We start from the raw sequence: 11,980 nt of genomic DNA on the forward strand, positions 1-11,980 counted from the left end.
AAAAAGAAAAGAACAACTCGCTAAGTTGAAAACCCTAAAGGGCGCCTCAGGCAAAAAAGAGTGTCTCGTTGGATTGAAAACCCGAAAGGGCGATCCAGGCAAAAATTAGAGACATAAAGTATAAAAAAAATTCCCGATAAGTTGAGTACCCCAACTTGGGGCCACTTATGCAAAAATTAGGGATTATGGCAAGTAACTGCATTCTGCTGATCCTCAAATTTTGGAGAACTTTTAGCACGAGGGTTGACGTCGATTTATAATCCCAGCAACGGTCATGAGCACAGTGGATATCAAGGGTTGTGTAGAAGAATTAAGGATCATTTTTATTCGATGTAACCCTTTTCCATGTAAATTACCATTTTCAACTTTGTAAAAATCTATGGAGTCTTGTGATTTACAGACTACCATCCCATTAAATAAAGTTGAGCTTTTGTCCAATTGTTTCTACTCTTATTTACTTCAGCCAATAGTTTAAATTTTATTATGATCATTTTGGAAATTTAAATTTTTTAATCAAAATCATTTTTTAAAACATATAAAAATAAGAAATTTTCAAAGCAATTAAAAAGAAGTATCAACGGCACTTCAAAGAGCAACAAGTCCTTAAGTGCTAAGCATCAAAGGTTCCCCAAGCGGTTAACCCTTCGGGTATCCCTAGTTGTTTGTGTTGATCCGGTTCCCCTACGAAGTGTTTGTTCCCTAGCAGAGTTCCGATTCTTTTCCCCAACTAAGTTGGTTGATTCAGTACCTTGCGACGTGTTATTTCCCGACAGTGTTTTTGTGTTCCCCAACGGAGATCACATTTCTTCAGCAGGATTGATCTTTAGTAGAGTAAGATGTTTTCCCCAGTAGATCGCATTGGTTTCCCCACCAGTTACCATCCGACTCACTCCTAGTCAGAGTTTCCTCATGGTTTCTGAGCAGCTATTTTATGTCTATCTTCTATACGATTGTCTCCCATTTTATATGGCGTTGACCTAAAATTCCCTATAGACTCGATAACTTCTCCTCTCCTCAACAGATCTCCCCCCTCGGCTAGATTTGAGCCTTTGGTTTGTTTATTTCTCTATTCTCCAGCAGTTGCCTCCCTTTTTGTGGATTGACCAAGGATCGTATCGATGATTCAAATTATGTGCGACACCTTTGTATCTTTCGTGATCGTTTTGTCAGGATAATCATCATATACATATATATACATATACATTCGTATAATTTCATAATTTGCATATTGGCACCATCATATTTGATTGATTTGCCGATTTGAGATTCTCATTCTCTGTATGGCGGTACTTTATCCCCATACGAGTTCGGTGTCTATCCTCCCTCAATTGGAGAGTGTCAGCCCCTTAGGTAGAAAGACTTTAACCTTTCTCCTCTTCCCCACTGAGTTGTTCCTCGTGGATGATTATTACTTCATTTTCCTTCCTAGTTGATTATCTGGATGGGATCACTCCCCTTGAGTTATGTCCTCATTGGGCCGAGTCTTGATTAATTGTCTCTTTCTAGCTCTTACCTAGATAAATGCTTTAAGTCTCCTAAGAGCTTGTTACCCAGTAACTGGTAATATTCTTCTTAGTTTGCAGTTTGTTACTCCTTGCCCAATACCCGGCAAAAGTATCCCAGTTTTCCCAATAGTGGAGTCCCTGGTAGATTCATTTGTTTCTGATTCCCCAGGAAGTATATCCTTGTTATGTTCACCCTAACCGATGACAGATATATTTCTCTCCCCTACCTGAGTCTATCCTTGATATGTTCATCCTAACCGATGACAGATATTCTCATCCTTGGTGTTCTACCCAGTAAAAAGGTAGTTGTAATCCCTATTGTGTTCCCTATAAAGTTAATCCTTGATATGTTCATCCTAACCGATGACGGGTTTCCTTCTCTTTGTGGTATTCTACCCAGTAACCGATAGTTGTAAACCCTACTTTTTCCCGCAGAGTCTATCCTTGATATGTTCATCCTAATCGGTGAAGGATTCTCTCTACATTGGTATTCTATCCAATAACTGATAGATGTAATTCCTATTTTCTCCCCTCACAGAGTCTATCCTTGATATGTTCATCCTAACCGGTGAAGGATTTTATCTTTGATGGTCTTCTATCCAGCATCCGATAGATATAATTCCTACTTTTTGCTCAGTTGGTTTATCCTTGATATGTTCATCTTAACCGATGAAGGGTATCCTCCTTAACATTCCCAGGAAAGTCTATCCTTGATATGTTCATCCAAACCGATGACGGATTTTCTTCCCTGTTGAGTTTATGCTTGATATGTTCATCCTAACCAATGACGGATACTTTCATCTTTGGTCTTCTGCTTAGTAACTGGTAGTTGTAAATCCTATTTTCTGCAGTTATTCCCCAGCAAGGCTATTCTTACCCAGTAACCGGAAATGAATACTCCCTCTTGGCTTTTCTCGGCGAGTCATCCTTGATATGTTCATCCTAATCGATGACGGATATCCTCTCTGTCAGATCTTTATTTTCTCCTCACCCAGTAGCAGGTAGTCGATAATAGATTTCTGCCCCTCCTGTGTTGAAGTTTATTTCTTCCCTAGTTGAGTTGAGGGCATGTTTCCTTGGTGAAATTGCTTCCCCTGCATGATTCAAGTATTTCAGTTTTATCCTGACTTACTCGTATCCCCTTCAGATGTTATTGTTTCCTCGGATGAGTCTTTCCATTTTGTATGGAATTCCTCTAGTCCCCCAGTAGTTTTAAGTCGTAGCCTGGCCTGCGCATAACTCCTTTATCCCATAGAGTCTCTGTCTCCCCAGTGAGTGTTCCTTACGGAATGCATTATACTCCTACGGACTTTCGGTCTCTGATTTCTTATCCTTTGTGACAATATTTCTCAACAAAGAATTTACTTTTACATTCATATCATATGCATCATGAGGTCTCTTAGGGACCAAATTTTTTTTCTTTATGTTGTTATTTAAGCCCATTCTACTGAGTCGACATGAAGATTTTAAACCTTCGCCTCCTCAGTTAGAATATCCCTAAATAGGGGCAGCTGTAAGATCCCAATTTTGACCCTAAGATCCCTTATGCAATTTCATCATAAGCATTAGCATTGGGATCATACCTTGGCATCCTCCTTACCCCTCTTTCATTGGGTTTGTTTTGGGAGAGATCACCAAGAACTTTGTAATTGTATCATACTTGTATTTTATCATTTTACTAACAAAAATACCAAAAAATATCTTTGTATTTGCCTAAGCCCTTTGTAGGTAAGGCATTATCTCATTGATCTATCAAGTTCATATCTAGGGTTTGAGACCCTCATGACAAAGAGCACAACCATGAATTGATCCAAGAATGGTTATGAGCATCATATATGAGATCCGTTGATTCTTGCATGATATATTGATCAAGTGTTCTTCAAGAGTTTGAGGGTGATTTGCCTTGGAAACCCTAGTTTGACTGGGTATCTTTTGTAACTTCTCCAACAAGCTATCTCACCAATTGATCAAATTTCTCAAGGGACACTTCAAAATCCATCATCTTATGCATATATGATCTACCATAAGCCAATAAAGTCAAAATAATTTAAGATTAGCAAGTTGGTTGGTGGTGGTTGGCAAAATGAATTCATCTAATCAAAACTGGGTCTCCCTAGACACTATCTCCTGCAATTTTCACCATATGAAAATGAGTCTAAGAGAAAAGTTACTCTAAATGACATTCTAAACAACTTTCATGTTAAGACCTAAGGCTAGTCTTGCATAATCAAATTCAAGATATCTACTTCAACTTTGATGTTTGAAGTGAGAGCTAATTCAACTTTTATGAGCATGTGATATGAGGTTACATTATAGGTCATTTTTGACCGATACCATTGACCAAGTGATTTTTCCAAACTTCAAAAATACATAACTTTATCATTCTAAATCAAAATGACATGAAATTGATGACCATTTTTAAGGTCTTTGAAAGAGCTACAACTTTGATGAAGACACTTTTCTCATTTGAGGCTCACATAAAAAGTTAAGTAAGGTGGAATATTGAGATATATGGCTTGACACTTAGAAACATTTTCAACATGTTGAAATTTCCAAACTTCCACATCAAAATTATCCATGTTCCAAGCTTCAAATGAAAATGTATTGAACATCAAACTTGTTCCACTTGATCCAAGCTTTCCAAAGAACCCAAGTTCATACATTTTGGATGAGGTTTTCTACGTCTGAACATGGCTTTATTAGGGCTGCATAATTGGAAAGAATCAAACTTCAAAACTTCAGTTCACTTCGCCTTGCCAATCAAGCTTCCATTCATACTTCCATTGGAATCATTCTGGACCTTTTTGCATTGAATCATGGGCCTGCACATGCCCATGCACTCGTGCCACCCACATTCCTAATTTTGGATAGATTTTGAAGTGTGCAAATATCATTCCATTTGGCTATAAATAGCACGCTTTTGCGCTCATTTGAACAACCTTTAGCCCGTCATCTTTGCCCCCTATTGAAACCCTCTCATTCTAAAGGAAAACCTGAGAAATTTCAATTTGAAATTTGAGTTTGAATCTCAAGTGTGATCAGATCGTGTTTGGAGCAAGCAACATCAAGAATTGCATAGCATTGAAGGTAATTTTCAGAAAACTTTAGCTCTTCGATTCTCTCTCAATTCTACTCAATTCTCTTGGATCTTTGGTTGTTTGAAGTCTTACCAATGTAGGCAAGAAGATTAAGTTGCTTAGAGGTCAAATCGAAGAAACTCAGTTGACACACCTCAAAATTCAACTCCTCATATCTTTCTATATATGTGTAGTTACTTAAAATTAAGGTCAGATTCGTGCTCTACCCCATTTTTTCTTTCAGATCAAGTCCTACTTTTTCATTTTCTTGATGGTGATGAGTGAACCGGTCCGACCAGGGTCATCGGAGAAGATGACCGGCCTATGGACTCCGGCGATGCGCTGGAAGTGTTCAGAGCCATTGATCTGTTTCAAAACGTTTTAATCTCACGCGTCCATTGTGAATACCATGCGTATGGATGAGTTGACTAGCATGCATCATGGAACGCGCGCTCTCCACCACTTGATCTGCCACCTCAATTAATGGGGGAGATCAAGTGGTACGTGATTTTTACTATTTTCTGATTTTCATTTTAATCCTTTTATTTTCATTAATTCATATTAATTTTAATATTCATCCAAAAAATATGAGAGTTTCACCAAAAAAAATCAAATAATTTCCTCTTTCATATTCTGAATAAAAATTATCTTTTTAAATCATTATTAAAAAAATTCATGATTTAATTGATTTTGTGATTATTTTTAATTGTTTAAAAATACTTTTGGATCTTTACAAATTCTGGAATTTTTTCTCCAACGTCATTTGACCTTGTTTGACCTATGATAAATCTCATGGTCATTTCTTTGGTGTTTTGATGAGGTTTTAGGAATTTGACAAACCATATTTAATTTAAATGTATTATTTTAGTTCTTTTTAATTTGAATAGATGCCAATTAATTGTGTTGACCAATAGTGATGACTTGTTTGAGTTTGACTCTTGTTCTTGGGCCTTGGTCAAGGTTGATTTGACTTTGTCAAGTTAATATCATTGGATTTAGGGGATTGATAGAATGTACATTCCATCTCCCAAAATGAATGGATGATATTAATTTGGTAAAAGTCCTCCTTTGACCATTTTGAGTTTTGATCCATTCCCCCCCCCCCCTCTTCATCTCATTCCCCTTCTTTATGCATTCATCTCATATGGTCTATGATATTTCAAAGTCCTAAAGCTAGTTGGTTGAAAAATCAACATGAGTATGGATGAGATTAGGCCACCTCTTTTGCATATTCTTTTTGTGTGTGGTATGTTTCATGAGCATAGTCCATTAAACTATGTCTCAAGCATGCATTAACACCAAAATTCTATTCTCGACCTCAAATAGTTGTGACTTCTACATAAGTCCAATTACCATTGATAACATGGCTTTAAATTTGTGACACAAAAGGCATAGCATTCTAGTTAGTGAGATTGTAAGTCTCCCCTCTTTCATGGTATTGTATGGAAACTTGGGCTTTTTTCCTTCCTTGGGAAGATGTCTTGGCTCAAGGATTCATGATTGTGATAAGTGGGTTGAGTGCTCTCCAAAGAATGACTTAAGAATGAAAAGCAAAAGCAAAACAATACTAACTTCTAACTCATTAACAACTAACTTTTAATTTCAAGCCATTTACTTTAAAGTCATTTAATTTTAGTCTTTATTCATTTGTCATTATTCATACCATTCTAATTTTTTATGTTAATGCAATTTTCACTTTGTCCATATGGACCATATTGTGTGATATATCTTGTTTGGGTATACTTTGCTTGTTTGTGTGGCCTTTGACCATTAATGTACATAATAATAACAAAAACCCTAAAAATCTTTTGTGTGGACTATTTGCTTGATCTAGGACAAATGGACTTAGAACTTAGGCAACATTCCTATTCTAAAGGACTTGGCCAATGTCAACTTTTTGTGAAACCAAATGCTTGCAATTTGGAACCTCATCTGATACATCATTCAAGATCCCTTTGATTTCATCTGCAAAATGATCATTGTGAAGCTGTTATTTTGAACCTGTGACTTATGGAATTCATTTGTTACATGGGCTAACTTGAAGAAGAACATGGGGTGGATAAAGCTTGGATGTGGCTATCTTTATTTGATGCCCTTGCCCTTCAAGACTGATATAATTGTGCACTTGTGTGTTGCTTAATTCTAAATGTCCAAGGGAATTTGGGAATATGGAACTTTTGCCTATTGGATTGCTACCCCTCGGTCAGATCTTTTCAACTCTTAACTTTTAATTTTATACATAGGATTAGTCTCTTCATGTTCTCCCCATTTCTTTAATTTCAAAATCTCTCCCTCCTTTTAAAATTTTCTTTGTTTGAACATATTTTGGTTTTAAACTTTGACCACTTTGCAAAAAGATAGAAACTTTGGCCTTATGCCATTGCATTTTCAAACTTCTTTTCTTACATCAAACTTGTAAATAAAATTAACTATACTTGACTTAAACTTTCAGAAAGCCAAAAAGAACTAACTCATTCAAACCATTTTTAGGCTTTTGTGCCTTTCAAACTTAAGTTTTTTTAAAACCAATGCCTCCACTTTGAAATTTGTATCACGAACTACGAGGTTTTGATCCCTCATTTTTATGTTGGTACGTAGGCACGAGTCTGGAGGTCTTGTCAAACACAAAATATATAATTAATTGAATTCTTTTCTCATCCCCCCATTTTATTTGTTTGTAAACATCAATTTTGTACCAAATCCATAGGCACACAAAAAAGGCTCTCTAGGAGTACCTAGGACACTTTGGGTGCTAACACCTTCCATTTGTGTAACCAACCCCCTTACCTATAATCTCTGACATTTTATTAGTTTTTATTTGAAAACTTCTTACTTTTGGGTTTTTTCGTACTTTTTTCCTTTTCCCTAGGAAACGATAAAAGCGCGGTGGCGACTCTTGTTATTTGATTTCTAGCTTATCCATAGCTTGATGATCATGAATTTACCGTTACTACAACTAACTTTTAATTTCAAGTCATTTACTTTAATGTCATTTAATTTTAATCTTTATTCATTTGCCATTATTAATACCATTCTAATTGTTTATGTTAATGCAATTTTCACTTTGTCCATATGGACCCTATTGTGTGATATATCTTGTTTGGGTATACTTTGCTTGTTTATGTGGCCTTTGACCATTAATGTACATAATAATAACAAAAACCCTAAAAAACTTTTGTGTGGACTATTGGCTTGATCTAGGACAAATGGACTTAGAATTTAGGCAACATTCCTACGCTAAAGGACTTGGGCAATGCCAACTTTCTATGAAACCAAGTGCTTGCAATTTGAAACTTCATTTGATATACCTTTGAAGATCCCTTTAAGTTCATCTGCAACATGATCATTATGAAGCTGTTAGTTTGAACTTGTGACTTGTGGAATTCATCTGTTACATGGGCTATCATGAGGAAGGTCATGGAGTGGCTAAAGCTTGGATGTGGCTATCTTTATTTGATGCCTTACTCTTCAATATAGATATAATTGTACATTTGTGTGTTGCTTGATTCTAAATGTCCAAGGGAATTTGGGTTTCTATTGACATTCTTGTCTGAGGATGATGTGAAGGAAGTCAAGATTGGGTCTCGCATGTGTCCAGATGTCAAGAAGGGGTTGATTGATCTTCTCCGAGATTATTCAGATGTGTTTGCTTGGTCCTATCAAGACATGCCTGGTTTGGATTCTGAGATTGTGGAGCATAGATTGTCGTTAAATCCAGAATGCCCGTTAGTCAAGCAGAAGTTGAGAAGAACACATCCTGATATGGCTGTGAAGATCAAAGAAGAAGTGAAGAAACAGATTGATGCCGGTTTCCTTGTGACCGCTGAGTATCCGCAAATGGGTGGCCAATATTTTGAATGTTCCGAAGAAAGATGGAAAAGTCCGCATGTGTGTCGACTATCGAGATTTGAATAAAGCCAGTCTGAAAGATGATTTCCCTTTGCCACACATTGATATGTTGGTAGGCAATACTGCTAAATTCAAAGTCTTTTTGTTTATGTATGGATTTTCCGGATATAATCAGATCAAGATGGCACCCGAAGAAATGGAGAAGACCACATTCATTACACCTTGGGGAACATTATGTTATAGAGTGATGCCTTTCGGTCTAAAGAATGCTGGTGAAACTTACCAAAGAGAAATGACTACTCTTTTTCATGATATGATGCATAAAGATATTGATGTTTATGTCGATGACATCATTGCTAAATCGATTGATGAAGAGGAACATGTTGAGCATTTGTTGAAGCTATTCCATCATTTGAGGAAGTATAAACTCCGCTTGACTCCCAATAAATGTACTTTTGGTGTTCGTTCTAGTAAACTGTTAGACTTTATTGTCAGCGAGAAGGGTATTGAAGTTAATCCTGCCAAGGTCAAAGCAATACACATGTGCACACAAAAAAGGGCTCCATAGGAGTACCTATGACACTTTGGGTCTTAACACCTTCCCTCTGTGTAACCAACCCCCTTACCTGTAATCTCTGCCATTTTATTAGTTTTGATTTGAAAACTTCTTACTTTCGGGTTTTGTTCGTACTTTACCCTTTTCCCTTGGAAATAATAAAAGCGCGGTGGCGACTCTGATTTTATTGATGTCTAGCTTGTCCGTAGCTTGATAACCATGAAGTTACCGTTACACCTAGCTGGTATTTCCTTCTAAACTATCTTAGTTGACGAGTCATTGCGTGTCAATACACACCAAATGATAGTGAGGACTATGTCCTTACTCTATGTTTAGCGGTGTGATAACTTTCGTCATGACTTCAGTTTACCAACTCCAATCAACCATAATCACATTATTTAGTTTAATGTATCTTTTATTTTTAGGTCATGCTTTCAATTCTGCAATTTTTAAATTATGTCTTTGCAACTTTGATGTTATGTTCCTCATGGGACAAAATGTCGAACATGATGTCATAGACAACTAGTTCGACAAGTTAAACCATAAACACCAAAAATGAAGTTCTAGGTGATGGAGCAGAAAAGCAGTAAATAACATGATAATTGTTTAAGCATTTTGGTGAAACCACACCTATGTTTGTGGGGTTGAGTCCACAACCCAAGAAAGAAAATTCGCTATTAGTAATTTAGTGCAATTAGTCATACAAGGAACAATAAACCCTATGTTTTTCAACGCCTCTTTCTAGGCCTACCCAATGATTTCTATTTAGGTCTCCCCCTAAACATGAAAACAAATTCAATTTCTTCTCAATCACACAACCCGTGATTAGATATTACAACTCAATGATCAATGTTGAATACCACCACTCAACTCTAGACAAACCAATTATGCCAATTAACTGAAACATAATGGTGTGCATACAACAATATCTGTTGGAACAAGACTGTTCATATCTCTTATGTTTTGGTGATAATAAAGTATTTAAAGAACAAATGGGTATGCTAACATATGTTTAAGTGTGTAGGGTCACAAGCATAGAATAATCCTGATTGTTAGCATATGCGAAGAAGCATTGTTAGTCTAATTCTGATTGATCAGTATCTAAATTGGTTAATCAGCATCTAAAGGCATCAGACTCTAAAGGTTCAGACCCTGGTCTTATGACCCATCTTATGATGATAACGTATATTCTAAAAGGTTGAAGAGCAATTAATCCGTACCGTGTACCAAAGCAGACTTGTCTTATAAAAGCCCCATATTTCTGAACAAAGTTAACTAGGGTTTCATTTTGCATGGCTTAAGGAATAGTGATGTTACATCTTCAGTATATTCTACCTTTTGGTATATACCAAGTACTTCGAAAGGTGTTGTGAACAATGCCATTATTCAGTGGACAAAGTTTCAAACCAGATGCATTCTCCAATGTCTCTCTTGGCATGCTTCTTCACTAAGTTTTCTCATTATGTTCAAACCCTTCAATGAATCTTTCTTAGTCTCTATAAAAGGAAGATGGAGATTCAAAGGAAGGTTACAACATCATACCTTAGTTGAAAGATCTTGTGCATAACTCTGAGTTGTTATTTATTGTAACTGTTATTGCCTAAGATCTTAAGATTTCTTATCTTTGTTTATCTTAGAAATCTTAAGAGGTTGTAAAACCTTTGTTACTGTTGCCCAACTGTTATACTTTTGATTTTGTATCTAAAGTATAATGGTTACCATTTCTACTAAACTATTTGTTTAAATTATAAGAAGTGTCTTGCTTGCGGGCTTGAGCAAAGAAGTCTCTTGTCAGGGGACTTGAACAAGGAAGTCTCTTTATAGGTTGATTGAGTAAAAGTCTCTTGCAAGGTTACTCGAGCAGAAGTCTCTTTCTAGGTTGATTGAGAATTAAAGTCTCTTGCAAGTGTGCTTGAGCAATTTGTAATTGGTTTGGTTATAGTGAAAATTTCTTGTTGAGGGAAGGGGACTAGACTACTCTTAATTAAGGAGAGGAACTAGGATAATCTTTGTGTGCTGCTTGTATTTACTTCTGAACATTTTAGTTCTGCTATTGTGATTAGTTCTGATATCAGAGTCCAAACTTCCTAGTTCATAAGTGAAATTGATTTTTGTAATACAAAATTCAACCCCCCCCTTATTTTGTATTTTTCTCACCTTCATTTGGAATCCGAGCACGATCTATAGTTACACTGAAATGTGGTGTAGTAATCGATCATGAGAAAAATATACTTACGCTATCATGTCAGATGTTTCTGTTTCTTATGACTTTAATGCCTCTGAGAAAACTAACTATTCTGCTAAACCACCTTCATTCAGTGGTGATTCCACCCAATTTGAATGGTGGAAGATCTAGTGGTTAAACTATCAGAACCTCTAAAGTATGGAAATCGGTAGAAGTTTCTGAAGAAGAAACCTCTACTAGTGACTCTGATGAAGAGGAAGTGGCTTTTATCATCATAAGGTTCCAACAACTGTCTAGAAAGAACAAAAGATTCTCTGGTAAAAACAATGGCTTTAGATGGTCTAGTTCTAAAGACAATAATGATGACCAGAAGAACTACTTCAACTGTAAGAAGCCTGGTCAATTCATAGATGATTTTCCTGATCTTCAAAAAGAAAGATCAAAGAAAGGAGGCTTTCAAAAGCATAGCTTCAGGAACAAACTCAAAATATGAATCAACCTGGGATGAACTTGGCAACAAGAATGGATCTGACAAAGAGGAGAGAGAAGCTAACCTGGATCGTATGGAAATGACACCCTTAGATACAAAATATGAATCAACCTCATATTCAGATTCAAATGAAGAAGATGAGTTATTCTCTAACCTATCTCGATCTGATTTAATATCTTTCATTCAAGAACTCATGAGTAACTGTTAAGATAAAGCAAGACTCATGAAAACATTGAAAAAGGAATATGATCTTCTCAAAAAAGAGTTAGAAGTTTCTCAAAACAAAGTTGAAACTTTGGAGAAAAATCATATTACTCT

The sequence above is a fragment of the Lathyrus oleraceus genome, chromosome 6 (assembly GCF_024323335.1).
Source record: "Lathyrus oleraceus cultivar Zhongwan6 chromosome 6, CAAS_Psat_ZW6_1.0, whole genome shotgun sequence".
Lineage (NCBI taxonomy): Eukaryota > Viridiplantae > Streptophyta > Magnoliopsida > Fabales > Fabaceae > Lathyrus > Lathyrus oleraceus.